The sequence below is a fragment of the Numida meleagris genome, chromosome 5, assembly GCF_002078875.1.
Source record: "Numida meleagris isolate 19003 breed g44 Domestic line chromosome 5, NumMel1.0, whole genome shotgun sequence".
NCBI lineage: Eukaryota > Metazoa > Chordata > Aves > Galliformes > Numididae > Numida > Numida meleagris.
In genome coordinates, this window is record NC_034413.1 from 23,807,368 (window position 1) to 23,815,547 (window position 8,180).

Sequence of the window (8,180 nt, forward strand, 5' to 3'; positions counted from 1 at the left end):
ATTCCTTAAAAGAATGGTAGCTCTACTAGGATGAAAGTTTGCAGCAAGACAGTTAATTACAACACGTATCTTCTCTGGGGAAAGCAATATAATCTGTTTAGTAGGTAAGGGAATTCTGCTCATGAATTTGTGGCTAGTTATGTATCTGGAACTTTGCTTCCACCTTTCATCTCAGCTGAGATCCTTTAGCTTGATGAAACAGCAAGTGCATTGCTTCCATTTCCCCAGCTCCTTGGAGTGGGATTGTTAATGGTGTTCAGGGCTTTCCTTGAGAGGGAGAAAGGAAAGAGGTTCGTCCGTTGTCTGCAGACTGGTTCATACACTAACTTTCTACTGCAAATTACGGTTTTCCTAGCTTAGTCTGAAGTGCTCCATGTTTCATCACTGTAATATTATTTTGGGTAAGCTGCTGCAAGATTTCCCTTATTTGGCTCTGTTGAGAAGGCCTTACAGTATCCACAAGAGGAAATACTGTTTCAGTTGAAAACTATTACCCACACCAGGAGAGCTGTAACTAAACACTGAGGGAACTATAAAAAAAAAAAAATTATATATATATATAGTGTAATCTCATGAGACTTGGAAAGGCAGTGTCCCCTGAATATCAGCTAGGGCTGATATCATGAGAGTGCAACAGCTACTGACTACCAAGCTCAGGAAGGGCCCCAGAGTTACTGCATCTGACCTGCTGTTTTCAGAATAGTTTGTGCTATAATCCCTCAAGCAAGTGAATGCTTGGACACATTAAATACTCTGGGTTTATACACATTTTAAAAGAAAGTCTAATTTTGGTTCCAGTTCTCTTTGGCATGTTTATTCTGACCTGGCTTCAGCAGTGAATATGCATAGTATTAAGATCATCATCGATTTTATTTAAATCAATTTGCATTATGGTTACTGTCCAAAGTATGCATGGGTTTAGGGGCTTTTAGTTTGGCTCATTTTATGTTTAAGAGGCATCAAAAGCCCTTCTAATTCCTCCTGTGTGGAATGTTTCTATATTCATTTTGGGGATTCAGGAAAAAAAAAAAGGAAAATATTTGATTTTTATTCCTAGAAATTCAAGAGAAAAATACATTCAGCATTGCTAGAACCTTTCTGAGATGATTTTGAGCTGCTTGTTTTTGAAGTTGGAAGCAGAGCAAGTTTACTATTAACTGAACTTAATGCTGTCTTGGGACCTGAAATGAATACATTTTGCACACCTTTGAGACCTGTGTCTGTTCCATCTTAAAAACAAGAATGTTACAGTGTTGTTCTTGAAAACATACATAAATAAGAATTAAGATGCTAAGCAATTAACTGTTTGCCCAGTGAAACTCCTAGCATTAAATGTGTGTGAGAGAGAGAGAATGTTGGGCATTGTAATTCTTTTTTTTTCACTGTGGTAAAAGAATATGTTTCTTTAAATATGTTTTGTCAGCATATTCTGATATATATGTAAATTTCTGTTATGATTTTTGTATTTTATTTCTTTATATATCTTTTATATTTTATACCTTTATCTCTTCTAATAGCATCCTATTCAGTTCTTAAATGAGTTACCTTTAAGAACTGAGCTCTAAAGGCCAGGTTAAATTTTGCTCCTTTCAATTTTATTCCTCTTTTCCTCCCTGTTACAGCTTCTTCCAGATAAAGTAGAGGTCACTGGGTGAATATTCAGTTTTACTATTGCAAATCTTCATGTTTGAAGGCCATTACCATATAATCCTATAAGATTTGTGAGGTGCTTGAGAGGCATGCTTTCTAGATATATTTAGAAGATTTTCTAATAATTGTGTAGCAAGTTAATTCTTTGAATACACAGAACCTTTCCAGACACATGAAGCGCATTATTTTGCACAAGCTTTTAGTGTATATCATACTTTATTCCACTTTATTTTCCACTTCCTTTCCGTGATGTCAATAACTGTAATTATAAACAGATTTAAGGATGGCGATCTAAATGTAAAATAACTGTTAGAATGTTTCTAGTATACATGACACGTTTTCTTTTTTGACTGGATATGCTGACTGTAGCCATCCGTGCTGGGACTGTGACAAAGTTACAACTCTGTGCCATCCTCCTCCCATGACACTCTTTTCATGCATGTTAGTGATTATCCCCTTGTCTTTTACTTAAATTCCTGTTAAGATATTGTTTTGATAATGAGTCATACAGGCTACGTAGAAAGCTGAGGATCTTAATCCTTGTTGAAATGATGTTTTAGTTGAGATGACTTGCTGTCTTGGAGAATAATGTATAAAATGACTCAAGTCAAGTAATTGTTCTAACCTGGACGAGGAAAAAAAAGAGCAGAAGTTGTACATTACAGGAGAGAGGAATAAAAGAAAGATTTTCCACTTCCAAGGTTCATGTAGTGGGGAGGACTAGACGGTGAAATTTTCCCTCTGTGTCAGGCTCGGTTCTGTGCTGCTGTTGGATATTTCTTACAGTAATGCAGTGAAACTTCTGCAGCTCAGCATTAATTTACCTCAATGTAAATTTCTATGAAAATCTTGTGCGCCTATGAGGGCTCTGGTAACCAGTTATGTGACATTTAAGATTGATTTTGAGGTTTATACTGCCTTCCCATTCTCGAAGTCTACAATGCCTTGTAAGCTTTTTTAGTTTTCCCTCACCTTTGTCACATTTCATGACATTTACAGAGTTTTAAAGGTCACTGTTATTCCAGACAGTACCCATTTTCCTTTTCTGCAGAATGTGCTTGTCAAAATTATTTTCTTAAACACAGCAATCGGTTTCCTTTTTGCTTAGAACCCCATACACCTCAATTTGACCTAACAATACTGAAAAGAAATCTAGAACATAGTTCTTTCTCCTCCTCAAGGTGTTCTGTCAGCATTAAATGCTACAGCTTTTAACAGAATCTCTATTGCAGAAGAGAACAACACTTAGAAAATATACCAAGCATTTGGAAAAGAAATGAAATGTAAAATCCTGTCTAGAAATCAAAATAAAATAGAATAAAATAAAATAGAATTTGCTATTTACATGCTATATTTGATTCAATTCACGATTACTATCCTAGAAAATTTCCTTTTTAATTTCTCAGTTTTAATGACTTAAAGTTTAGCCATTTGAATGATTTATGCAATCGTGGATGTATTTTCAGAAAATGCTTCTTTTGATGGGAAGAATTAATTTGGTCGGTGGGGAATATTGGTTTCTGACTGAGCTACTGCCCAAGGGAAAACTGAACACGGGAGATATTTACATGCTCTTGGGTACATGTATTAACTTCCTTCTGGAAGGACAGACTGAAATGTAAGCAACGTTACTCCAGGGAAGGATGTACAGCCCTGCGTCTTTAGCAGAAACACCGTAGCCAGGGCTGTCACTATTTGTATCTTTCGTTGGCTTAACAGGGAGATCCTGTAACACGTGTTAGTCACTGTTTTGTGATATGTAAGGCTTGGTAAAATCAGGGGCAAACAGGTGCAAATTTTTTATATAAGAACTATATATACACACTATGTTATAGCAATGGAAGAGGAAGAATAATGCAGATAGTGCTTATAGTGAGAGGACTAAGAGGAAGTCTAAGATGTGTTTTGAGTTCTGCTGTGTTTTCTTCTGTATAAAACAAAATCAAAAAACCCTCTCATGCTATTGTTGTCATTTGGTTCACCTTATAAGAGGAGAAATCAGGGATTTGATCTGTAAAAAACTGTGGGTTTTTTTAGTGAGTTTAAGACATCATCAGAGAACACCATGTTTACCAATTTTAAGGAGCAATTGTTACACTCAGTATTTTTAACCCTATTACACAGCAGCAGTTGTCATGCTGTGACAGTAACTTCCCCGGGGAGGATCTCATCTCTCCAAGTGAAATCAAAGCAAACTCAGGGAATGTCAACAGTATGTCTCCTTTGTTGATTTTCTTGAGACTTAGTGCGATCATAACCTTGTAGTGAGGATTCCTTCATGAAATAGGAATCCTGAGACAATTTCTGCTAAAGACCTACACGGATCTGTGGTAGATGCCCTTTGCTATCTTGGAGTCTATACAGTCCCTCGCAAATTCTGGTTCAGTTTCTGAATGGCGATGATGTTGAATTCCTTGGCATATATCAAGTCATGCTATAGACTAAATCACCTGCATTCCATAGCAGAGACAATATTAAATCATTAAACATTGCTGACATTAATATATTGAGAAAATGAAGCTAGACTGTAGAAATCATTTCATCTGAGCTTGGCTCCAAGAAATTGATTTTTAAGTAGTAAATTTTTTTCAGGAGAACAGCAGACTAGAGATAACACTACCTCTTAAACATTTTCAAGATACTAGTGCCTAAAAAGCACTTGCAGGAGACCAAGCAGGAGAAAGGAATAAATGCATGTGATATTGTTTTGTAGAGTTGAGGTTCATCTGAAAGCCCAGCTGTAAGGATGGAAAACAGTTAAATAAAGAGTTGCAAACTGCATGATTTAGCAACCATGTGTGAAAAAAGTAAGTTTAAAACCAAGGAATGCTTAGGAGAAGTAACAAAACTGAGGAATAAAAATGCTTATTCCTTTGTTCAGGTGCAGATGTTCCTTTTATTGGCTGAAATACAGTGAAAGCATTTGAAAGCCTGTCTTTCCAAAATCTTCATCAACTAAGAGAACCTTAAAGAAGCGAACTCTGAACACCTGTGATAAAACTCTCTTAAGGAAGAGTTGCAAGATAATATCTTAGGTCTAAAATCAGTGTAGGCCAGATGTATATATATATTCCATGGACTTGATCCTCATCAAGCTCATGGAGGAAGCCTGTGGGGTAACTTGGCTCTCTCAAGTTCCAAGCTAGCACTCCTGAAATCATACCATGGCTTGACGGGTATTCTAAGTTCCTATGCTGCCTGATAAACACAGTTTAAAAAACAAAGCAAAACAGAAACAAAAAAACTGCCAGAGATCTTTTGTTGTAGTTTATGCTTGCTTTTAGTCCGCAAACTCTCTTATAACTAATATTTGAATTTTCACCAATGGATTATTTTGGTGATGGAAATACAATGCTGAATAATGGAAATAGGAAGGAAGAAGACAGCATCTGTGGAACGAAGGGTGTGGATGTTGCACAGATACTGAGTTAACGTAGTAGTTTCATCACTCCATCCTGATTTGTGTGCTGGTATGGTACAAATCCACTTGGAAAGTTATGAGGCTGGAAATTAAGTTTGTAAGAAGCAATAGGAAAAATGCAGTGCTTGCAGAAAATGCTGTTGTGATTTTGTAGGTTCTCCTTCAAAGACCTCTCAATTTTAACTTGTGCAGACTCAATATCAGCACAATGTCAGAAATAAGTATGACTGTGCTTCAGATAATATGAAAATCTCACCTGCCCTTATCCCAAGGATTCTAGGACCCATTTGCTACTGTCTTATCCTGGTTGTGATGTCATTGTTTGTATATATCTCGTTTGAAATCCTAATGCAGAGTGCTAATACGAGTAAAGGTAAACCTCAGTTCAAGTGGTGCATGGTGTACGAGGGCTCTATCCTATCTAAATACGAGTTTAAGTACTACAGCCCACTTGACAGTATCCTTCCTGTAATTTTAACTGTGGAAAACACCTTTGTTTCACCACACTTATCAACTGTGCAGCATCGCTTTTGTGGCTACGTTAGGAGCTGTGTGCTAGAGTGGTTCCACTTCAAGGCTGGGTTTAGGTTTCCTTCTGAGATGATTGAAATCTAGTCTGAAAAGTTACGTTTGTGCATGTATGCTATTTGGCATGTTTCTGCATACCTTTTTAGTTGCAAGCTCTTGGGTAAAATTGCTGCAGTTGTGTTCTGCTTCAGAGATACGAACTATGAAATAATATTTACTTTACCAGTAAATTTCCTTAATGTGCTTTTGATATGAAATATGTTACAAACCTATAGAGGAGAGTCCAAGTCAGAAATCTAGAGAGTCTTAGATTTACCCTCATGGTAGGAATTCATGATACAACTGTGCTGATTTAACAAGCAGCAAGGAAAGCATAGCTGGAAGTGAAGGGTAGAAAGGAGAGAGTGACCTTGCTCCTCCTTGGCAGCAGCCATACTGTCAAAGTTTCTGTGTGAGTTTCGAATGTAACACTGCTGAAGTTGAACACAAGTGTGCCTTATGGAGAGTTCTTGTTTACCTCCCTTTTTATTTTAATAAGGCAAAAAGGAAGCAATAATTTAATGTGCAAGTTACTTCTCGCTCTATAACTTAGAAATTTACGTACTGTCCTTTCAAAAATGTTTTCTGTATTTTATGTCATTGTATATTTTTCTACATTAGGGGGTAAAAAAAAGGCATTTTTCAGAATACACTTTGTCACTTGTTTGAGCTAATCACCCATGGGGGACAAAGTAAATTTAAAGGAAGAAGTAGTGGGCTAAGGAACTACAGAAATAAGTTAGGGGAGCTAGATCTTCATGTTTGCCTAAAATACAAGAGGATGATATATTAGTATTTTATGCCCTTTACAAATGGCTTCCAATATACCAAATAGCTCTAATGTGTGTCACTTAATTATAAGCATCTGGTTTGACAGAAAATGTTCTTTTAATGATGGTGTTAAGCAACTTATTTTTTTATTGATATAACCTGCACTATGGTATCTTTTGCTGACAAGAACATTTGCTGCCCATAACAGCTTTGGCAGGAAGAGGGATGTGCTCCAGCCAAAGTTCTCTAAGAGCCTCACTCAGAGGTTATCATTCCTGTAGAAATGTTTCCAGAAATGAAATATGTTAAGCAAATGCCTCACTCCCTGTCTGAAAATGGCAGCTAGGGAGGTTTCCATACAATGGTTTCCTTGTCAGAAAAATATTCCATATGCTACTGTAGCTAGCTCAGTTTTCTGTTTATGAATGTAGCATCAAAGATGTGGAACTTAGAGCCACAGAAGCTGGATAAATAGAGGGATTCATAGAAGTGAGCCATAACCTGAACTTCAGTTAAATCCATGGAACGTTGCAATCAATTTCAACACAAGCACAGCCAGGTCTGGAATAAATACTGGACTGGTTGCAGCAGTACAAGTTTCCTTATATATCCCTCCTCACCTAGGCATGATGCTCAAAGGGCTTTTTAATGAGAGAAAATAACAGCACTGAAGCTGTAGAAATATGTTTTTCCAAATTCCTTTTGAAGAAATGACCCTTCGTAGATGTCCCTGTGTCCTCATCTGATGGGATTAGCTACTCCTTGTAACCCGTTTCAGTCAAAATGACTGTGGTTAACAAAACTCATGTTAAAGCCAATGCGTCCCCTTTTGGGGACAGAAGAGTTAATTTGATGATCCCTGGACTTACTTGAATGTGAGCTATTCTGTGGTCTTAATGTTTTCACCTGTCTACATAGCAAACGTGACACCACACTACATTAAAACCTGTGCTGATGTTTACCTTTGGCTTATAATCACAACTGTCTTTATCAGATTTTCTTCTCGTGTTCCGTTACAGCTGTTGTATTTCAGTGATTGGCCATGATGGTATTTTGAAGCTGTGGGGAGGAGAAAAACCCAACCTCTGTGCTGATAAGAGCTGGTGGGAGACCAGGCACAAGAGCACAGTTTTGACTTCCATCCTAGTGTATAGACTGAAGAAATGGAGCTATCACAGAACAACCACTGAAGATGATCATCATCATAGAATGGCTCTGGTTGGAAGGGAACTCAGGGATCATCAAGCTCCAACCCCCCTGCCACAGGCAGGGCCACCAACCTCCACATCTAATACTAGACCAGGCTGCCCAGGGCCCCATCCAACCTGGCCTTGAACACCTCCAGGGACGGGGCATCCACAGTCTCTCTGGGCAGCCTGTTCCAGCACCACACCACTCTCTTGGTAAAGAACTTCCCCCTGATATCCAACCTAAATCTTCCCTCCTTCAACTTAAAACCATTTCCCCCTGTCCTGCCATTATCTACCCTTGTAAAGAGTTGACTCCTCTCCTGTTTGTAGGCTCCCTTTAAGTACTGGAAAGCTGCAATGAGGTCACCCCGCAGCCTTCTCTTCTCCAGGCCGAACAAGCCCAGCTCCCTCAGCCTGTCTTTGCAGGGGAGGTGCTCCAGCCTTCTGATCATCTTTGTGGCCCTCCTCTGGACCCTCTCTAACAGCTCCCAGTCTTTCTTGTAGTGATCTCAGGTAAGAGATGATTTCTCAGGTCTCTTTTCTTCTGATCTGCCAGCCTTTCTTTCTTGGCCAGTTCTATA

The 8,180-nt window shown here is 38.2% G+C and overlaps 1 long non-coding RNA gene across 2 annotated transcripts in view; it reads left to right on the forward strand.

The window, feature by feature from the left end:
* LOC110399786 overlaps positions 1-7,730 on the forward strand; it is a 37,715-nt gene extending 29,985 nt beyond the window's left edge. For both annotated transcript variants that reach the window (XR_002439403.1, XR_002439404.1), the window contains exon 6: positions 7,429-7,730. This is a non-coding gene — a long non-coding RNA (uncharacterized LOC110399786). The remainder of the gene's footprint in view (positions 1-7,428) is intronic.